Here is a 24,523-nt window from a genome sequence, read left to right on the forward strand (position 1 = left end):
GGACAAAGACAGGAAGTTCCAGAGATGGGACACAGACACAGAAGGTCACAATTGGAAGTTGAAGACTCAGATGAATCAAAGGGATGTTAGGAAGTATTTCTTCAGTCATAGAGTAGTCAAGCCGTGGAATAGCCTAGAAAGTGAAGTAGTGGAGGCGAGAACCATACATAGTTTTAAGGCGAGGTATGATAGAGCTCATGGAGCAGGGAGAGAGAGGACCTAGTAGCAATCAGTGAAGAGGTGGGGCCAGGAGCTATGACTCGACCCCTGCAACCACAAATAGGTGAGTACACACACACACACACACACACACACACACACACACACACATACACCCAAATACACACACTCCCACACACACACACACACACACACACACACACACACACACACACACAATCGACATGTGCCTAGGACAAAATGGTAACTAACTAACTAACCTACCTACCTACACACCTACACACCTACACACCTACACACCTACACACACACAACAGGCCTAGTGTCTAATCGACATGTACCTAGGACAAAATGGTAACTAACTAACACACACACACACACACACACACACCTACACACCTACAACAGGCCTAGTGTTTAATCGACATGTGCCTAGGACAAAATGGTAACTAACACCACACTCACACGCACACACACACACACACGTCAAGAAATTAGAGAAAGTGCAAAGGTTTGCAACAAGACTAGTCCCAGAGCTACGGGGATTGTCCTACAAAGAAAGGTTGAAGGAAATCGGCCTGACGACACTGGAGGCCAGGAGGGTCAGGGAAGACATGATAACGACATATAAAATACTGCGCGGAATAGATGAGGTGGACAAAGACGGGAAGTTCCACAGATGGGACACAGACACAAGAGGTCACAATTGTAAGTTGAAGACTCAGATGAATCAAAGGGATGTTAGGAAGTATTTCTTCAGTCATAGAGTAGTCAAGCCGTGGAATAGCCTAGAAAGTGAAGTAGTGGAGGCGGGAACCATACATAGTTTTAAGGCGAGGTATGATAGAGCTCATGGAGCAGGGAGAGAGAGGACCTAGTAGCAATCAGCGAAGAGGCGGGGCCAGGAGCTATGACTCGACCCCTGCAACCACAAATAGGTGAGTACACACACACACACACACACACACATACACACACACACACACACACACACACACACACACACACACACACCTACACACCTACACACCTACACACCTACACACCTACACACCTACACACCTACACACCTACACACACACAACAGGCCTAGTGTCTAATCGACATATGCCTAGGACAAAATGGTAACTAACACACACACACACACACACACACACACACACACCTACACACCTACACACCTACACACCTTCACACCTACACACACACAACAGGCCTAGTGTCTAATCGACATGTGCCTAGGACAAAATGGTAACTAACACACACACATACACACACATACACACACACACACATACACATACACACACACACACACACACACACACACATACACACACACACACATACACACACACACATACACACACACACACACACGCACACACACACACACACACACACACACACATACACACACACCCACACACACACAATGTTGTCAACACTGCAACACAGCAATGTTGTCAACACTGCAACACAGCAATGTTGTCAACACTGCAACACAGCATGTTGTCAACACTGCAACACAGCAATGTTGTCAACACTGCAACACAGCATGTTGTCAACACTGCAACACAGCATGTTGTCAACACTGCAACACAGCATGTTGTCAACACTGCAATACAGCAATGTTGTCAACACTGCTACACAGCAATGTTGTCAACACTGCAACACAGCAATGTTGTCAACACTGCAACACAGCATGTTGTCATCACTGCAACACAGCAATGTTGTCAACACTGCAACACAGCAATGTTGTCAACACTGCAACACAGCATGTTGTCAACACTGCAACACAGCATGTTGTCAACACTGCAACACAGCAATGTTGTCAACACTGCAACTCAGCATGTTGTCAACACTGCAACACAGCATGTTGTCAACACTGCAACACAGCATGTTGTCAACACTGCAACACAGCATGTTGTCAACACTGCAACAAAGCATGTTGTCAACACTGCAACACAGCATGTTGTCAACACTGCAACACAGCATGTTGTCAACACTGCAACACAGCATGTTGTCAACACTGCAACACAGCAATGTTGTCAACACTGCAACACAGCAATGTTGTCAACACTGCAACACAGCATGTTGTCAACACTGCAACACAGCATGTTGTCAACACTGCAACACAGCAATGTTGTCAACACAGCAACACAGCATGTTGTCAACACTGCATCACAGCAATGTTGTCAACACTGTAACACAGCATGTTGTCAACACTGCAACACAGCATGTTGTCAACACTGCAACACAGCATGTTGTCAACACTGCAACACAGCAATGTTGTCAACACTGCAACACAGCAATGTTGTCAACACTGCAACACAGCATGTTGTCAACACTGCAACACAGCATGTTGTCAACACTGCTACCTTGTAAAATACTCAGGGTTTTAAACACACAGAAATACAACATAATTAACTAAACAGGGAAACAAACGCGATGTATGCAGCGTCTGACACACACACGCACACACACACACAGACACACAGACACACACACACACACACACACCTACACACCTACACACCTACACACCTACACACCTACACACCTACACACCTACACACCTACACACCTACACACACCTACAACAGGCCTAGTGTCTAATCGACATGTGCCTAGGACAAAATGGTAACTAACACACACACACACACACACACACACCTACACACACACAACAGGCCTAGTGTCTAATCGACATGTGCCTAGGACAAAATGGTAACTAACACACGTGCTCATATACAACAGGCCTAGTGTCTAATCGACATGTGCCTAGGACAAAATGGTAACTAACTAACTATGTGGCGAGGTGTCAGAGTGGGCACATGTGACCAGCGGGGTCTCACAGGGGTCAGTCCTAGGACCAGTGCTGTTTCTGGTATTTGTGAACGACATGACGGAAAGAATAGACTCCGAGGTGTCCCTGTTTGCAGATGACGTGAAGCTGATGAGAAGAATTCATTCGATTGATGACCAGACAGAACTACAAAGGGATCTGGACAGGCTGCAGACCTGGTCCAGCAATTGGCTCCTGGAGTTCAATCCCACCAAGTGCAAAGTCATGAAGATTGGAGAAGGGCAAAGAAGACCGCAGACGGAGTACAGTCTCGGGGGCCAGAGACTACAAACCTCACTCAAGGAAAAAGATCTTGGGGTGAGTATAACACGAGGCACATCTCCTGAAGCGCACATCAACCAAATAACTGCTGCAGCAAATGGGTGCCTAGCAAACCTCAGAACAGCATTCCGACATCTTAATAAGGAATCGTTCAGGACCCTGTACACCGTGTACATTAGGCCCATATTGGAGTATGCGGCACCAATTTGGAACCCACACCTAGCCAAGCACGTATAGAAACTAAAGAAAGTGCAAAGGTTTGCAACAAGACTGGTCCCAGAGCTAAGAGGTATGTCCTACGAGGAGACGTTAAGGGAAATCAACCTGACGACACTGGAGGACAGGAGAGATAGGGGGGACATGATAACGACATACAAAATACTGAGAGGAATTGACAAGGTGGACAAAGGCAGGAGGTTCCAGAGATGGGACACAGCAACAAGGGGACACAGTTGGAAGTTGAAGACACAGATGAATCACAGGGATGTTAGGAAGTATTTCTTCAGCCACAGAGTACTCAGGAAGTAGAATAGTTTGGGAAGCGATGTAGTGGAGGCAGGATCCATACATAGCTTTAAGCAGAGGTATGATAAAGCTCACGGTTCAGGGAGAGTGACCTAGTAGCGACCAGTGAAGAGGCGGGGCCAGGAGCTTGGACTCGACCCCTGCAACCTCAACTAGGCGAGTACAACTAGGTGAGTACACACACACACACACACATGCACACACACACATACACACACACACACACACACACACATACACACACACACGCACACACACATACACACATACACACACACACGCACACACACATACACACGCACACACACACACACACACACACACACACACACACACACACACACACACACACACACACACACACACACACACACACACACACACACACACACACACACACACACACACACACACACACACACACACACACACACACACACACACACACAGAACTACACAGAACTACAAAGGGATCTGGACAGGCTGCAGACCTGGTCCAGCAATTGGCTCCTGGAGTTCAATCCCACCAAGTGCAAAGTCATGAAGATTGGGGAAGGGCAAAGAAGGCCGCAGACGGAGTACAGTCTAGGGGGCCAGAGACTACAAACCTCACTCAAGGAAAAAGATCTTGGGGTGAGTATAACACCAGGCACATCTCCTGAAGCGCACATCAACCAAATAACTGCTGCAGCATATGGGCGCCTTGCAAACCTCAGAACAGCATTCCGACATCTTAATAAGGAATCATTCAGGACCCTGTACACCGTGTATGTTAGGCCCATATTGGAGTATGCGGCACCAGTTTGGAACCCACACCTAGCCAAGCACGTGAAGAAACTAGAGAAAGTGCAAAGGTTTGCAACAAGACTAGTCCCAGAGCTAAGAGGTATGTCCTACGAGGAGAGGTTAAGGGAAATCAACCTGACGACACTGGAGGACAGGAGAGATAGGGGGGACATGATAACGACATGCAAAATACTGAGAGGAATTGACAAGGTGGACAAAGACAGGATGTTCCAGAGATTGGACACAGTAACAAGGGGACACAGTTGGAAGCTGAAGACACAGATGAATCAAAGGGATGTTAGGAAGTATTTCTTCAGCCACAGAGTAGTCAGTAAGTGGAATAGTTTGGGAAGCGATGTAGTGGAGGCAGGATCCATACATAGCTTTAAGCAGAGGTATGATAAAGCTCACGGCTCAGGGAGAGTGACCTAGTAGCGATCATTGAAGAGGCGGGGCCAGGAGCTCGGACTCGACCCCCGCAACCTCAACTAGGCGAGTACAACTAGGTGAGTACACACACACACATACACACACACACACACACACATACACACACACACACACACACATACACACACACACACACATACACACACACATACACACACACACACACACACACACACACACACACACACATACACACACACACACGAGTGTTGGGGCAATTATTGATGGTTAAAACCTACTCATAAGACGAAACAACGTTAAAAAATGCTTAATCAGTTATAGGCTCTTAACAGGAGGACCATGATAAATGACTCAGAGGTATACACTTACACAGTTTCAAGAATATGTATGACATGGTTCAAAACGAAAACGGAACCAACACTGCAAGTCGATTGTTGCAGTTTGAGGAGCTAAGGCGCAAATGAGTACAACTGTGAGTACAATGGTGAATACAGCTGTGAGTACAACTAGTACTACTGTGAGTACAATTATGAAAATAATTTTGAGTTCAACTGGTACAAGTGCAAGTACAACTTGTCGGAATATATAATGTGAATATAACATGTTGGTACACACAGCCGCGTCAGCTGGGTGAAGGTAACAACTCACTGTATGAAGGGAACTGTTGGCTGGGTGAAGGGTACTGTTGACTGGATGAAGTGAAGGATAGGCTTGAGGAACGGAAGGGTTAACTGGATGGTAATCAGTTAGGGCCCAAAAAAGGGGAATCATACCTTGACGACTCATGTTACCTTCACTATAGTTCATTCCCGACCATCAAGTCAAAAGGTTTATACGCTAAGTTGAAACGCATAAAAACAAGGAGACTTTTTTTAGTTGCAATGCGAGACGTGGTGAACCACAAGAAGTGGAACACATTGAGCTGAACCCTCAGGCGTGCAGGTTCCTGGAAATGTGCCTGACATGGCCCCCTCCCACTTAGTGGTCACTCCATGAGACGCCCTCGCCAACCCTCCTACTGGTTCCTCCCTGTTACGTCCTCTCAGTCCCAGAGTTGCCACACCCTGCAACCTCCCTCTCCCTGTAGAGACACCTCTGCCACCCACTGTTTGTAAACACCAGCAACTAGATCGCTGTTTCACAGGCATTATACCAGTTTTTGATGAGACTTATACTCGTAAGTAAATCTTCAGTGATTAGTAGCCAGATTATTCTGCGGATTACCTGTTGACCACCTGTTAACCAGCCTACTGACCACCTGTTGGTTACCTGTTAACCAGTTTGTTGATTACTTGTTAACTACCTGTTAACCTACTTATTGACGACGGCCACCACCACCACCACCACATCAACCACCACGAACATTTCACATCCATCAAAACAACCACTACATCCAAGACAGCTACCACCAAGACCACATCCACCGTCACCACGAAAACATCTGACATCACCAACATAATCACCACCACTTATCCACCAAAACCACCAGCACCAACACCTACAGAATCAGCAGCAACAACAGTATCAGCAGCAACAACAGTATCAGCAGCAACAATAGTAGCAGGAACAACAGGAGCAAACACTAGTAACACGTATTTACACCCCTGCCATTACATTGGATTCCTCTATCTAAATTAAGATGCAGGTCCTGTGTACAGTCTGCATCAAAACTATTAATATTTAATTTCACAATAATGTATTACCACCATGGGTGAAGCTGAGAGCTTCATCAACTCTCAAGAGATATCGATTAAGTTGAAACATCAAACATCAACACGTGTAGCTTAAATAAATGGTCTATTAAACTAGGAATTTACTGTATATGAGAACATAAGAAAGAAGAAACACTGCAACAGGCCTACTGATACATGAGGAGCAGGTCCATGTCCCCCTCCCCCCAGTCTGGTCACCTCCACTCAAGGAAGGAGCACGGCACCAGACTCAGCAGCACACTGTTCATACTGTTCCAATCAATTTGTCTAAAGTTAAAATCTCCCATTATCACAACATTTTCATATTTAGATGCCTTATGAATTTCGTCCCATAACAGCTTACTGTACTCCCTATCAAGGTTTGGGGGCCTATAAATCACACCCAAAATTAATTTGTCACGTCCCTCGAGAAACTGTAGCCAAATAGATTCTGTGTTCGATGTTTCTAATCTTATATCATGTCTAAGACAATAATTTAAATTTTCTCTGACTTACATCGCCACTCCACCACCCTTCCTGTTGACCCTATCAGTGTGGAGTAGTTTATAACCCTGTATGTTGCATTCAGAAGGCATTTCTCTATCTTTCAGGTTGAACCAGGTCTCTGTTACGCCAATAATATCTATATTGACTACACTTGCAAGTAATCTTACCTCATCTATCTTATTTCATAGACTCCTACTATTTGTATAGCAAACCTTAAGGGAGCTAGTCACTCGTTGCCCTCTGCTGTCTCTGTTTGTTGATCAATTGATTTACCATTACTAGCAACTTTATTTTGAATATTGTCTTTTAAACATATCCCTGAGGTATCCCGGTAATAACTGCTGTTTTTAACCCTAATACTGCAGCCTGATTGTTTCCCACAAACACCCATACTTCTATAATCTATCAGTTTCAATTCCTATACAAGTCATCAATTACCCTCTCAATCGAATTGGCTAATGCAACCACTCCATCCCCAGAGAGATGAACCCCATCCCTGGCATACGTATCACATTTGCCAAAGAATAGGTCCCAGTTGTCAATGAATGGGATTGCAAGTTCCTTGCAGTACCTGTCTAGCCAGCAATTTATACCAATTGCCCTAGACATCCATTCATTGTTCACTCCCTTTCTAGGCCAGATGCTACATATGACTGGGATCCCTCCCTTAGACCTAACTACTTCTATGGCTGACCTGTACTTAACCAGCAGCTCCTGTCTCCTGCCCTTCCCAATGTCATTCCCCCCAGCACTAAGACAGATAATGGGCTTGTTCCCATTATCTGACATAATATTATCCAACCTGCTGACTATGTCACCAACACCAGCTCCAGGAAGGCACACTCTCTGTCTGACCTTTCTGTCTCTGTTACAAAATGCATGGTCCATATATCTTACCTGAGAATCTCCTACTATTAAAGTATTCTTACCTTGATTAGCAGGGGAATCAGTGGCACCTTCAACCTCACTAACCACTGAAGTGCACTCGTCTTGGAGAACAGAGAATGGATTTCCTACCTTCACATCTTCTCTGTTAACCCTCCTTATCTTCCTTTTTCCTGAACTGTGAATCACTTGCCACTTAAAGCGGCTACCACTATCACTGCTAGTGACCATTTCCTCCTTACCAGCTAAATCCTTCTCACACTCGCTCCCAGACTCATCTAGGCAATGCTTCAGCCTCCTATTTTCCTCCTGAAGAAGTTGAACCTTCTTCAACACTTTAACCTGAGATTCTAAAACACTACAACAAGCCATGGTGCTTGGTAACACCCCACGCTACCTCCCAGAGCTTAGGACAGGTATGACCGCAGGTGACCACTGACCTCAGCGTGCATTATATGTATCCACATTTATAATGAATTAAATAACGCTTCTTATTAAATAAAACCCAGTGTTTCCTTTCACGTCTGAAATACTTAAAGAGTATTGTATATTCACAGGTTATAATGATTGAGTGAAGTCTTTATACACTATGTACTCCGTGGGGAATATTTATGATACATATGCATATATGAGCCCACAGGATCCAAAATAACCACGACACCCTAGCTAGTCGACCCAAGATAGATACTATAGTCTGAACTCCAGACAGCCCCATGATTAACGAGAGAAAAAAAAGAGATCATTAGCAGCGACCGTTAAACACCCTAAGCTGGGCACACACAAGTCTTAAACCCAAACAACTGTTCCAATTACAATGGTAGGCAGTGTAATTCCCATGTGTCCTGACTTTGACAAGACAACCAACAGCGTACAATATAGAAAGCCAAGCTCTAGACAAAACGGCAACAGTACTTCTGTACATGTTTAGCCCTTTAGGATAGAGTTACAGAGAAAGCTTCTGGGCTATGGGGATGAGTCAGGAGAGTCACAGTTGGTGCCGCTCACGAAAAATATGTATAGAAGCATTGTTACCGAATCTTTCCAATTACAAGCTCCGTAGTTCAGCGGTAAAGTGTGAAACCTGTCAATCCCTAGACCACGGTTCAACCCCCCTGGTCAATGGGGTTCCTAACAAGTGGTTCGTAAGTTTCATTATCACTCAATAAATGGTTCATTTTACCTAAGTATTCAACTTTATTTAAAATAACAACAATATTAGATTTATCACCTCTCTTGAGATGCAATGTTTGATTATTACTGAGCTCCTTGTATGCTTTAGTGAATCTTAATGGGCAGCTGGGGACCACTGTAAGGAGTAAAGTCCCATATACCATCCATTTTACATATATTAAATGTATATATATATATATATATATATATATATATATATATATATATATATATATATATATATATATATATATATATATATATATATATATATATATATATATATATATATATATATATATATATGTCGTGCCGAATAGGCAGAACTTGCGATCTTGGCTTAAATAGCAACGCTCATCTTGCCATATAGGACAAGGGAAAATTTGTGTATGCAGTAATTTCGCCAAAATCATTGTGAACCTAGCGAAAAAAATATATTTCACTCCGTTTGTTTAGTATTAAATTATAGTAAACAAATCTAAAATATATGTAGTTGGGTTAGGCTAAAAAAAATTGTTCTTGTTATAATAAGGTTAGGTACGTTTTCTAAGTTCTTTTTGGTGCAAAATTATAAATTTTTACATCAACATTAATGAAAAAAATGTATCTTTAAACGTATAAGAGAAAATTTTAGAAAGGACTTAATTTTAAATGAGTTCTTGCTAATTGACCAATTTTACACATTCGGCACGACATATATATATGTATATATATATATAGTATATATATATATGTCGTGCCGAATAGGCAGAACTTGCGATCTTGGCTTAAATAGCAACGTTCATCTTGCCATATTGGACAAGTGAAATTTTGTGTATGCAATAATTTCGCCAAAATCATTCTGAACCTAAAGAAAAAATATATTTCACTGTGTTTGTTTAGTATTAAATTACTGTAAACAAATATAAAATATATTTTGTTGGGTTAGGCTAAAATAAATTGCTCTTGTTATAATAAGGTTAGGTAAGTTTTCTAAGATTCTTTTGGTGCAAAATTAAATTTTTTTACATTAACATTAATGAAAAAAAATATATCTTTAAACGTATAAGAGAAAATTTTAGAAAAGACTTAATTTTAAATGAGTTCTTGTTAATTGACCAGTTTTACATATTCGGCACGACATACATACATATATATATATATATATATATATATATATATATATATATATATATATATATATATATATATATATATATATATATATATATATGTATATGTATATATATATATATATATATATATATATATATATATATATATATATATATATATATATATATATATAGAAATCCTTAGCTCAAATACTTTCACATTTTTCAGTGTGTCATCAGGAGCTGTGCAATGTGGCTTGTGCCTCCACACTACCACTCTGAAAACATTCCCTTACTCTACTTCTCCTGGTGTTGCCTTTGCAACATTGCACAGCTCCTGATGACGCACTCAGAAATGTGAAAATACTTGAGCTAAAGATTTCCACCCCCCGTGGCTTGTCTTGCATTGTTAAGATCGCCTGTCTGCGATTGTTTTGCATATATATAACAGAACTGCGACTCGCCAGGACTCGATCCTGCATTCCCTGCCCAACCCTGTGAGAACAGGACACTGTACGCATCACTCTATCCACTATGCCTGGCTATGGTTTTCATGCAGCCGGTTTTCGTGAAACCTTTGTGAGAGGCTTTGGCTGTTATGTTGCGAACTACAGTTAACTGTGGCGGGATTTGTAACATATGCCTTTGTAGTGGACTTTGGTTCTTTTTTGGTGGCCTTTGGTTCATTTGTAGTGAACTTTGGCTTTTCTGTGGTAGACTTTGGTTCAATGACAGTGAATTTGTTTTTTTTGTGGCGATGCATTTGTAACAAACTTTCGTTTTTCTGTGGCAGATTAATGCTCATTTTTGTAAGTCTCAAATTTCTTTGTGGCAGGATTTTTGCTCTTACGACGAACTTTGGCTCATTTGTAGAGGGCTCTACTTTTTAAGGACTTCAGTAAATTTGTGGCAGACTTTGGGTCTCTTCCAGATCCCAGGTAACTCCAGGCAACATAGCAGCCTCAGTTAAGTGATAATTCGCAATCTTCGGTGAGGGTTAGTCTTGCCAGTGACATGGTCATTTGCGTTGTTATTATATATTATACGGTAAAAAGCACTGACCAGAAGACCTTTCTTATCAAGTCAGCCTTATGTAATATAATCACATGAAGACAGGTTTCAGCACCGCAGTGTACCTATCTTAAGTGTACCTATCTTCAGTGTACCTATCTTCAGTGTACCTATCTTCAGTGTACCTAAATCAGTGTACCTATCTTCAGTGTACCTATCTTCAGGATCTAGGTGTCATGAATATACAATTACGTCAGTGTTGCATGATGGCTAGACATTTGCTTCCATAAGAATGTGAAAATTGAACTTCTACATTATCATGCGATCATTATTTGTTATTACCATACAATATATACCAGTAATAAATATAGTATTATTATATAACATATATTTATGTATATATATATATATATATATATATATATATATATATATATATATATATATATATATATATATATATATATATATATATATATATATATATATATATATATATATATATATGTCGTGCCGAATAGGCAGAACTTGCGATCTTGGCTTAAATAGCAACGTTCATCTTGCCATATAGGACAAGTAAAAATTTGTGTATGCAATAATTTCGCCAAAATCATTCTGAACCTAACGAAAAAAAATATATTTCACTGTGTTTGTTTAGTATTAAATTATTGTAAACAAATCTAAAATATATTTAGATGGGTTAGGCTAAAATAAATTGCGCTTGTTATAATAAGGTTAGGTAAGTTTTCTAAGTTCCTTTTGGTGCAAATTTATAAATTTTTACATCAACATTTATGAAAAAAAATTATCTTTAAACGTATAAGAGAAAATTTTAGAAAGGACTTAATTTTAAATGAGTTCTTGCTAATTGACCAGTTTTACTTATTCGGCACGACATATATATATATATATATATATATATATATATATATATATATATATATATATATATATATATATATATATATATATATATACATAATTTCATGTGTATGTACTCACCTACTTGTGGTCTCAGGGGTCGAGAGGTAGCTCCTGGCCCGGCCTCTTCGCTGTTCGCTACTAGTTCCTCTCTCTCCCTGCTCCAAGAACATTATCACACCTATTTTAAAGCTATGTATGGATCCTCCCTCCGCTACATCACTTTCCAAGTTGTTCCACTTCCTGACAGCTCTAGTGCTGAAGAAATACTTCCTGACATCCCTGTGACTCATCTGAGTTTTCAACTTCCAGTTATGGCCCACTGTACCTGTGCCCTATCTCTGAAACATTCTGTCCCTGTCTGCTTCATCAGTTCTCTCAGTATTTTAAATGTAATCATGTGCCCCCTATACCTCCTCTTCTCCAGTGTCGTCAGGTTGAGTTCCCTGAACCTCTCCCCGTATGACATTCCCCTTAGCTTCGGGACTAGTCTTGTTGAAAACCTTCGAACTTTCTCTAATTTCTTGACGTGCTTGACCAGGAGTGGGTTCCATACTGGTGCTGCATACTCCAATATGGGCCTCACGTATACAGTGTACGGTGTCGTGAATGGCTCCTTAGATGTCGGAACTCGAGCTACAGCATGGGCTCCTAGCCTCAGGGGATATGTTCGGTGTGATACTCAACCCAAGATCCTTTTCCTTGAGTGAGATCTGCGGTCTTTGACCCATGAGTATGTACTCCATCTGAGGTCTTCTTTGTCCTTCTCCAGTCTTCACGACTTGGCACTTGGTGGGCTTAACTTACAGGAGAAAAATATCAGACCGAGATCGCTATCAGTGTGGGTTTATGTATTCCTAAGTATTTAATATAACTGAGTATTTCAAGCAATTCCGGAATATTTCTGTACATTCCTGACGGGTCTTGATTATTACTGGATAGTTATAGAAACACCCTATTGTGTACTTATTGACTATGCTTCAGTGTACAATATTATCAGCGTGAGTTCATGAGAGTTTGAGTTTTCTTAAGTATTCCAAAAAAATCACGATTTATCCGAAAATTCCGAAGAATTTCATGGCGACACCTCATAACTCCTGAAAATTATCGCTCGTCAGTTGGAGCATCATCAGTGCTCATGTCATCATTAGCGTCAGTATGATTTCAGTCACCACTGGCATCATAATTATTATCATCCTTTTCCTAACTAACACTGGTTCAACTTCAGCTAGCGACCCAGATGTGGTCGGCGTCTGACCTCTAGAGAGAGGTGCTAAGTAGTCCAGCATCGCCTCGTACATACAAAAAATTCTGCTGGAACTCGAGAATGTTGTCTTACCGTGGTATGTGATGTTTTAATTGCTATCCGAACCCACGTTGGCCGCTATCCAAGAGTGTGGCTTAGCTTCCAGCGCCAGACCTTAAACCATTCAGCTACAGATACCTGTCAACGTTAGGTAGTCTTCTTGGTACAATTATGAGCATCAGGTATGGTCTCCAGCTATATTATTCTCCCCCTGTATGTTCTGACCTTACAGCGATACTACACTAAATGCACCTCGCACAAACAAGCAAACGTTAATACAAAGAAATATTTCAGTATCGCCTTAAGGCCAGAACATACAGGAATATATATATATATATATATATATATATATATATATATATATATATATATATATATATATATATATATATATATATATATATATATATATATATATATATATATATATATATATATATATATATATATATATATATATATATATATATATATATATATATATATATATATATATATATGAGATAATATTACCAATATTAACTAGAATATCATTTGCAGTAACTTAAATTGTTTTCCATTCAATGGATATTATGATGAGAGGCAGAAGTGGCTGAGAGTAATCTAGTGTATCTGGTGACCTAATGACAGCAGAGAACAATAGGAAGAAAAAATTATTCATCTTTCGAAAGCAGTGTAAACATATGAAGAAAACGATCAAATTTTTCGTATTCTCTACTAGTTTATTATTTTTTTTTTATTTGAAATAATTTACCCTCTCCCCAACCCCCATCCACCTCCCCCAATTCTTTTACCCGATCTTCTCCCCCGATCTTCTCCCCCGATATCGCTCCCTCCTGAAGAAACTCGCATATATATTGTGTCATAAGATGTTATGCTCATTTTTTTACGGACTGGTGATCGTTAACCCTGCATGAAGACCTGAAATAGAGGTAGTAGTTTTTTTTTTTTTTCTTATTCGCCGGTATTCTCCCGGCCCGGGTCTTTTCCAGGTAGTGGTGACCCGGCCTTGGCTCCCTATCTGGGGAGTGTCTCGAGACCTAAGTCTCCCATGGGAGGAGGTACAAGTACCCCCTCATCTGTGGGGGCAACTGTCCCCAGGCCTAGCCACAGTCCCCGCCCTCACGGGGCTCGTAAGGAGAAGCTAGGCCTCTGGTCTGCCATCTGCCCCGCCCCAAAGGGGCTCGTGGAGATGGCAGTCTTGAGGTAGTAGTGAGTGTTGCCGGTGCCACTCCTTTGATATTATCCCTCCGATCAATTTACTACTGGTCACCTAAGGGTGAGGTCACTATCATATAACTAAGCTCCACATACTAAGACCCGCGTCAGTAAACACTTGTCCCGTTTCCTGACAAATCTTACCTAACCTCACCTCCATTTCAGGAGAAATTTCCCAGTCCTCTTGGTTACAAACGAAATGCCGACTAGTGCTGCAAGACGACTTACTTAACCTGCAATTTTGACAGCTTTCAGTAGTTAGCACCTGACTTTTGGGCGTGAGAGAGGCAATGCTTGACCACTCAGCTGCAGACCATATCTGGGTCAGCAGCTGAAGCTGAACTAGTGTTACTTAAGATTATGATGTTAATAATGATGATGATGATGATGGCGATATTGCCGATGATGCAAGAAATAATACTGATACTTATGAAACCGGTGATGAAAAAAGCATTGATGATGCTCCTGCTGATGCTTATGCACTGAAATGTCCTGCCACTGATGATACCAGTAGCAATGATACAGCTGATCATATCTTTTGTTATGCTCATTATTTCGTACACAGATTTAGTTTAGTGGCCTGCACACCTGGCTGTAGCACTATAACAAGGTAGGAACTATCAAAAAGGGATCAAAGTGAATACTTATAGTTCCTTCACCAAACAGGAAGCAGGTATGTACAATATGTACAGCGGATTTTTACGATAAGGCAAATACAAGCATGAGACACGTTGAGAACTTTTATGACCAAACTTGGAGGTAAGTCTGCCAGTGTTGATTCACGAGTGTACAACATCGCCTCACAACTTTGGCGGGCTTCTTCTTTGTCATTGGCTAGTTGAACCATGAGGCATAGGATAACAAGGGAGGCCCCTACTCATTTAAACCCTTAGCATCTGGTTCACTGAACGGGAGGCAGCCTATATGGGTGTGTGACATACGCCGAATAAAATGTAACTTACTCTTAGCATGCCACACACATTTTACCAGTAATGAGACTGATATCAGTAATCTGTTCTAGGTCGTAATATCGAGAGACACAGGCAACACCAGCTATTGCTAGTTTGTCTGAGGTTCAGTTGTAGTTCAGATAAAAGATTAGAATGGGGAAGAAATGTGATCAAAGTGACCTTGACTGTGGAATAATTGTTGGTGCCAGACGGGGTGGTTTTGAGTTTCTCAGAAACTGATAATCTCCTGTTATTATCAAGCACAGAAATCTCTAGAGTTTAGAGAATGATATGAAAAACACAAAACATCCATTGAGAGGCAGTTCTGTGGGCGAAAACGCCTTGTTAATAAGAGATGTCAGAGGAAAGAGTGGCCAGAGAGGTTCCGGTTGACAAGCAGGTGACAGCAACTCAAATAACGTGCCTTACAATAGTGGTATGCAGAAGACCATCTGTGTGTGCGAGAGAGAGAGAGAGAGAGAGAGAGAGACCCTGTGTAAAAAAAAGAAAGAGAGAGAGAGAGAGACAGAGAGAGAGAGAGAGAGAGAGAGAGAGAGAGAGAGAGAGAGAGAGAGAGAGAGAGAGAGAGAGAGAGAGGGAGAGAGAGAGATTTTAACCACCTAGTTGATTATCGAAAGGCCGAGACAGTTGGATCAAGCAGGTCCATTGTCGATAGAAATAAAGTTGTATTGATATTAATATGAATATTAGTTGGGGGTTATATAAATTAGATTTTTTTACAGTTAATGGAGTTTGTGAGGAATTTAAGCTAAGCATAAATTTCACTTGACATGTATCTTGACCCTCCCACACGCATCATACTGGATCGGGTGTGAGGTCGTATGTGAGGTGATATCTCAGACTTATAAGACTTCTACTGTTCTATTATTTTTTCATTTCCTTTATAATGTGAGAAATCACGAAATTAGATTAGATTTTGCCACCGAAGTGGCTAGTTTATTGTGCACCCCATATCCATCCTCTGGACGGTAGCGCGAGAGCATATGGATACACAAAAGGCCTAGGAACTAGGCCCCAAAGGGTTAACAGGAATACATATGGATTTATATCTACATATCTATAGTTCACTTATCTGTTACAAGCAAATTTAGGAAATTTGCTTAGTATATCTGGTATCTTATTTTCATTAATAAGATATCTTGACATGTCACATAGGTTATTATACTGTCTGTCTCTGTATTCCTCAATAAGTGGACAATTAAGCACATAGTGTTCAAGAGAGTGACCATATGCCTGATCACATAATTTACATTTAGTTTGATCATCATCTGTGTGTCTCCCAAACTGCCAGAAGTACTTGTAACCAAGCCTAAGCCTCGCCACTACAACATCAGTCAGTCTGTTCACATTGCAAGTTGCTCCATAAACATACTTATCTACGTTCATGTTATCAGGCTTCTAACTGCATTCCTATAACAATCATCTTCATTATTTACTTCTCTCCTAATATTATTCCTAATGCTAGACACAGTTATACCAAAGTTATATTCTACGTTCTCCTTCTGGATACTCTTCTTGGCTAACATATCAACTTTATCATGAAGGAGTAATCCAATGTGTGATGGGATCCATAGCAATTGTACATTAATTCCTTTGTCCCTAATTTTTGAGTATCTATACCTGGCTTCCCCAATGAGCATGTTGTTGGAGTCATTATATGAGCCAAGAGCCTTCAATGATGACATAGAATCAGTAATGATGATAGAGTCAAGCTCAGTGTCATAGGTTAGCTTTAGCGCCATTAGGATTGCAAACAATTCAGTTTGCAGTGTAGACGCCCAGTTGTTAATTCTTATGCCTAACTCAACAAATTTATTATCGTTCTTAACTAGGGAGGTGGCAAAAAGAGCAGATGCAGCCCTGCCAGAAGACTCCTGTTTAGATCCATCAGTGTATATAACTTGTGATAACTTATTACTACCAGCTAGGCGAAAAATTTCTTCTTGAGCAGTTGCTCTAACAAGAGATTTAAGGAAGGGATTACTAGCAATGAGCTTCTTGGGAGGGACTTGTAGGTATGTGATATTAAATGAACACATCTTCCATGGAGGGGTGAAATGCTCTTGTTGCCTACAGTGATACAGTTCATGCAGGTTATAAAACTTAATGCAATTGCACGTTTTCACAATCCATTTAGATCTGTGTGTATTTACCTCTAGACACTTGGTAAGATTCACTGTGACAGTGTCTGGTTCGTTTCTCAACATTCTAATACCGAGTACAGTGTTAATTTCAACAATCCTATCACTGATACTAGAAATACCAAGCTCCTTCCTCATGTTAAGAACTTTTGTAGATCTGGGACAGCCAAGAATAGTCCTGAGAGCTTCATTTTGCATTAACTCCAAGGGTCGGAGGGAACTTTCTCTAGCTAATATCAACATGGGAGCAGCATAATCAATTAAGGACCTAACATAGGCTATGTACATCATTCTCACGATTCTCACATTAGCACCATAGTTGGGATTGTAGCCAGCAACAGCTTTGAGAGCATTTAGCCTAGCTTTACATTTCTTGTTTAGTTGTGGTATAGTGGATTTGTTAAAGGGTACATCTACACCAAGATATCTGTAAGTTTTAACGTAGCTAATGATTTCACCCTGCAAATAGATGGGTGGGGGATGTCGTTTGCTTGTTAATATCTTTGTTTTAGAGGAAGATATTATGAGGCCTAGTCGATTACAAATTGCTTGAACTTTATTAAGAATGGTATTCATCTTCTTATGCCCTGTTGTATGGATCATGATATCATCAGCATAGCTTATAGCTATATGTTTAGGTGAGGCAGGTAGAGCATTTAGGAGAGCATTAATCAGAATATTAAATAGCATGGGACTAAGAACTCCTCCCTGCGGTGTACCTAAAGACATTTCTTTAGAATCACTTCTGAAGCCTTGGTAAAGGACAGAGGATACTCTATTTGACAGGTATCCTATTATCCAGCAGAGTAAGCTACCACCAATATTCAAAGCGCTTGGAGGTTCATTAATTTTTCAGAAGATAGATAGATATATCAGATTTTGTCCCTTGATTATTGTAACATTTTTTTCCAAATATCATCATACACCTGAAATGAAAAAAAAAATATGTGTAATATAATACTGAGATCATATTAAAATTTTGTATTAGCTTCGCAATAAGAAAATAAGTAAATCCATTTTAGTGAACTTTTGTGTTCTAGGATAGAGAAAAAAAAAATTACAAGAGACATTTCGAACACCATAGTTCGATGTTGCAACCCGAGAAACTCATATTACGAAGAAAAAATTGCCGCCGTATAGAAAGCCAGAGCCAAGATGCTAACTTGTATTAGCAAGTGTATGTATTATTATTGCTTTCTGCACCTGGGGGATATAACTCACACCTGTCGGAGACTCACCCCAGCTCACTATTTCGAAAAACAATAATAAAAAATGTTGCCAAAATCTACAAACCTTTTTCTCAGTTAATTGAAAATAATTCCTATGATTTTCATGTTATTATAGCCTAGGAAAAGGAATTATAATCAGCCATTACACGACTACTGTTACTTGGCTTACAAGTGCAGATTCAAGGCGCTTATTGCTACATACTATTCAGAGACACAGACCTAAATTCTACCTGATTCACTCTCATAACTTTACTTTTTACAACAGTTCGAGGTAGCTATAAAGACTGCTACTTTTTTCGTCTTAAGAGAACACTTGTTCTGAGTTGACTCAGTATTTGGAGGAGTAATGAAGGTGTATTAAAACTATCTTATTTTGATAATAAGCGGCATTTAATCTTCGGGAGCGGTGTCATGATGCAAGTAAAAGATTTATGATCCATGGAATTGGAGCTACCATCCCCTTCGGTAGATACAATCTGATTATCTTCCATTCTTCAGGCGCTGTGTGACGCCCTATGGATTAATCGATTCCAAATGAAAACAGTGAAAATAATCGTAAGTCTGTAGTTCTCAGCTTCAGTTAACATTTGCCTGTAATTAAAGTCTGGCTGCAGTTATAATAGTACTTCCTATTATCTGTGCCTGGAGTTATAGTGGTCTGTCTTACTGCCTGTTACTGCAGTTATAAAAGTACTCCCTACTACCTCTGCCTGGAGTTATAGTGGTCTGTCTTACTGCCTGTTGCTGCAGTTATAAAAGTACTCCCTACTACCTCTGCCTGGAGTTATAGTGGTCTGTCTTACTGCCTGTTGCTGCAGTTATAAAAGTACTCCCTACTACCTCTGCCTGGAGTTATAGTGGTCTGTCTTACTGCCTGTTGCTGCAGTTATAAAAGTACTCCCTACTACCTCTGCCTGGAGTTATAGTGGTCTGTCTTACTGCCTGTTGCTGCAGTTATAAAAGTACTCCCTACTACCTCTGCCTGGAGTTATAGTGGTCTGTCTTACTGCCTGTTGCTGCAGTTATAAAAGTACTCCCTACTACCTCTGCCTGGAGTTATAGTGGTCTGTCTTATTGCCTGTTGCTGCAGTTATAAAAGTACTCCCTACTACCTCTGCCTGGAGTTATAGTGGTCTGTCGTACTGCCTGTTGCTGCAGTTATAAAAGTACTCCCTACTACCTCTGCCTGGAGTTATAGTGGTCTGTCTTACTGCCTGTTGCTGCAGTTATAAAAGTACTCCCTACTACCTCTGCCTGGAGTTATAGTGGTCTGTCTTACTGCCTGTTGCTGCAGTTATAAAAGTACTCCCTACTACCTCTGCCTGGAGTTATAGTGGTCTGTCTTACTGCCTGTTGCTGCAGTTATAAAAGTACTCCCTACTACCTCTGCCTGGAGTTATAGTGGTCTGTCTTACTGCCTGTTGCTGCAGTTATAAAAGTACTCCCTACTACCTCTGCCTGGAGTTATAGTGGTCTGTCTTACTGCCTGTTGCTGCAGTTATAAAAGTACTCCCTACTACCTCTGCCTGGAGTTATAGTGGTCTGTCTTACTGCCTGTTGCTGCAGTTATAAAAGTACTCCCTACTACCTCTGCCTGGAGTTATAGTGGTCTGTCTTACTGCCTGTTGCTGCAGTTATAAAAGTACTCCCTACTACCTCTGCCTGGAGTTATAGTGGTCTGTCTTACTGCCTGTTGCTGCAGTTATAAAAGTACTCCCTACTACCTCTGCCTGGAGTTATAGTGGTCTGTCTTACTGCCTGTTGCTGCAGTTATAAAAGTACTCCCTACTACCTCTGCCTGGAGTTATAGTGGTCTGTCTTACTGCCTGTTGCTGCAGTTATAAAAGTACTCCCTACTACCTCTGCCTGGAGTTATAGTGGTCTGTCTTACTACCTCTTGCAGCAGTTATAACGGACTCTCCACCAACCTCAGGCAACAGTTATAATGGTATCTCCTACTACCTCTGGTTGTCTTTATAATGGCCTTTCCTAATTCCTCTGGTTGCAGTTAAAATGGCCTCTACAAATAAGTCTAGTTACAATTATAATGATTTATCCTACATCCTAAAGCCGAAGTTATAGCGATCTCTCCTGATGCCTCTGGCTGCGGTTACAATGGTCTCTCCTACTACATTTGGATGTAGTTATAATCGTCTCCTATGTCTCTGGTTGCTATTATAAAAATTTCAACTTCTACCTTTCCCTGCAGTTATTATGGACTCTTGTATTACCTCTTGCTGCAGTTATTGTGATCCCTCCTAATACCTCTAACTACAGTTATAATGATAGCTTACTGCGTCGTTGCAGATATAGTCGTATATTAATTTCATATATATATATATATATATATATATATATATATATATATATATATATATATATATATATATATATATATATGCAAAACAACCACTCTGAAAGAATAGAGAAATTCCAAGCGCTTTCGTGACTACTCACATTATCAAGGAACTGTGAGTAGTCACGAAAGCGCTTGGAATTTCTCTATTCTTTCAGAGTGGTTGTTTTGCATATTCTGAAATCACCTGTTTACTGTGATCTTATTGCATATATATATATATATATATATATATATATATATATATATATATATATATATATATATATATATATATATATATATATATATATATATATATATATATATATATATATATATATATATATATATATATATATATATATATATATATATATATGTATGTCGTGCCGAATAGGCAGAACTTGCGATCTTGGCTTAAATAGCAACGCTCATCTTGCCATATAGGACAAGTGAAAATTTGTGTATGCAATAATGTCGCCAAAATTATTCTGAACCTAACGAAAAAAATATATTTCACTGTGTTTGTTTAGTATTAAATTATTGTAAACAAATCTAAAATATATTTAGTTTGGCTAGGCTAAAATAAATTGCTCTTGTTATAATAAGGTTAGGTAAGTTTTCTAAGATTCTTTTGGTGCAAAATTAAAATTTTTTACATTAACATTAATGAAAAAATATATCTTTAAAGGTATAAGAGAAAATTTTAGAAAGGACTTAATTTTAAATGAGTTCTTGCTAATTGACCAGTTTTACATATTCGGCACGACATATATATATATATATATATATATATATATATATATATATAGAGAGAGAGAGAGAGAGAGAGAGAGAGAGAGAGAGAGAGAGAGAGAGAGAGAGAGAGAGAGAGAGAGAGAGAGAGAGAGAGAGAGAGACAGACAGACAGACAGACAGACAGACATACAGACAGACAGACAGAGATAGAGAGAGTTAATTTAGTTATTGGTTTATGGGCTTATCTACAAATCAGTCTTATGATATACCAGTAAAACCAAACTTTGTCACAAGTTTTCTCAATCCGAAATGGAAATTTTAGGCTGTACAGCATTCCAAATCTTTTTATTTTGGGTGTCACATGAGTTGAAAGCTTCCTTTATACTTATTATTAGTTTTCCAGTCATAACCGATCAGCTTTATTACAAAAATTCAGCCCCTTCAAAATTATGTCGTAGAACCCAATAGTATGATTCATACACCTGACTCCTGGAAAGGCATGTATCCAGATGAGAGATGTTCACAGCTGCTTGTTGACAAGGTCGATGTTTGGGCATGTGTCCTGTACACTTTTGTTAATGATAAGGTATGTACAGGGGAGTGATCTTCCTCACAGGTAGTGAGACATGTGGGGTTGTGAGTTTCCCACACATTCCATCTGCAAAGTGGGTGAAGGGACGTAAGTTCACTACATCTGCCTCCTGACAAAGACGATCATTCAAGACTCTGTATGCCTTATACGTCAGGCACATGTTGGAGTATGCAGCACCAGTCTGGAGCCCACACCTGGTCAAGCACGTCAAGAAATTAAAGAAAGTGCAAAGGTTTGCAACAAGGCTAGTCCCACAGCTAAGGAGATTGTCCTGTGAAGAAAGGTTAAGGGAAATCGGTCTGACGACTATGGAGGGCAGAAGGGCCAATGGAGACATGATAGCGACATATAAAATATTACGAGGAATTGACAAGGTGGACAAAGACAGGAGGTTCCAGAGATGGGACACAGAAACAAGGGGTCACAATTGGAAGTTGAAGACTCAGATGAGTCAAAGGGATGTTAGGAAGTATTTCTTCAGTTATAGAGTTGTCAGACAGTGGAATAGCCTACAAAGTGACGTAGTGGAGGCAGGAACCATACATAGTTTTAAGACGAGGCTTGACAAAGCTCACGGAGCAAAGACCTAGTAGCAGTCAGTGAAGAGGCGGGGCCAGGAGCTATGACTCGACCCCTGCAACCACAAATAGGTGAGTACAAATAGGTGAGTACACATACACACACACACACACACACACACACACACACACACACACACACACACACACACACATGTAGGACTTCAAAGAGACCTGGACAGGCTGAACACGTGGTTCAGCAACTGGCTTCTCGAATTTAACCTCGCCAAATGTAAAGTCATGAAGATCGGGGAAGGGCAAAGAAGACCGCAGACGGAGTATAGGCTAGGTGACCAAAGACTGCAAACCTCGCTCAAGGAGAAAGATCGTGGGGTGAGTATAACACCGAGCATGTCTCCGGAAGCATACATCAACCAGATAACTGCTCCAGCATATAGGCGCCTGGCGAACCTGAGAATAGCGTTCCGATACCTTAGTAAGGAATCGTTCAAGACAGTGTACACCGTTTGGAACCCACACTTGATCAAGAACGTCAAGAAATTAGACAAAGTGGAAAGGTTTGCGACAAGGCTAGTTCCAGAGCTAAGAGGAATGTCCTGCGAAGAAAGGTTAAGGGAAATGGGCCTTACAACACTGGAGGACAGGAGGGTTAGGGGAGACACGATAACAACATACAAAATACTGCGTGGAATAGACAAGGTGGACAGAGACAGGATGTTCCAGAGATGGGACACAGAAACATGGGGTCATAATTGGAAGATGAAGACTCAGATAAGTCAAATGGAAGTTAGGGGTCGAGACTCAGCTCCTGGCACCGCCTCGTCACTGACCGCTACTGGGTCCTCCCTCTCCCTGCTCTATGAGCTTTATCATACCTCGTCTTGAAACTATGGATAGTTCCTGCCTCCACTACATCACTTGTGTGTATGTGTGTACTCACATATTTGTGGTTGCAGGGGTCGAGTCTTAGCTCCTGTGTGTGTGTACTCACCTAATTGAGGTTGAAGGGGTCGAGTCCAAGCTCCTGGCCCCCGCCTCTTCACTGGTCGCTACTAGGTCACTCTCCCTGAATCGTGAGCTTTATCATACCTCTGCTTAAAGCTATGTATGGATCCTGCCTCCACTACATCGCTTCCCAAA

The sequence above is a fragment of the Cherax quadricarinatus genome, chromosome 70 (assembly GCF_038502225.1).
Source record: "Cherax quadricarinatus isolate ZL_2023a chromosome 70, ASM3850222v1, whole genome shotgun sequence".
Lineage (NCBI taxonomy): Eukaryota > Metazoa > Arthropoda > Malacostraca > Decapoda > Parastacidae > Cherax > Cherax quadricarinatus.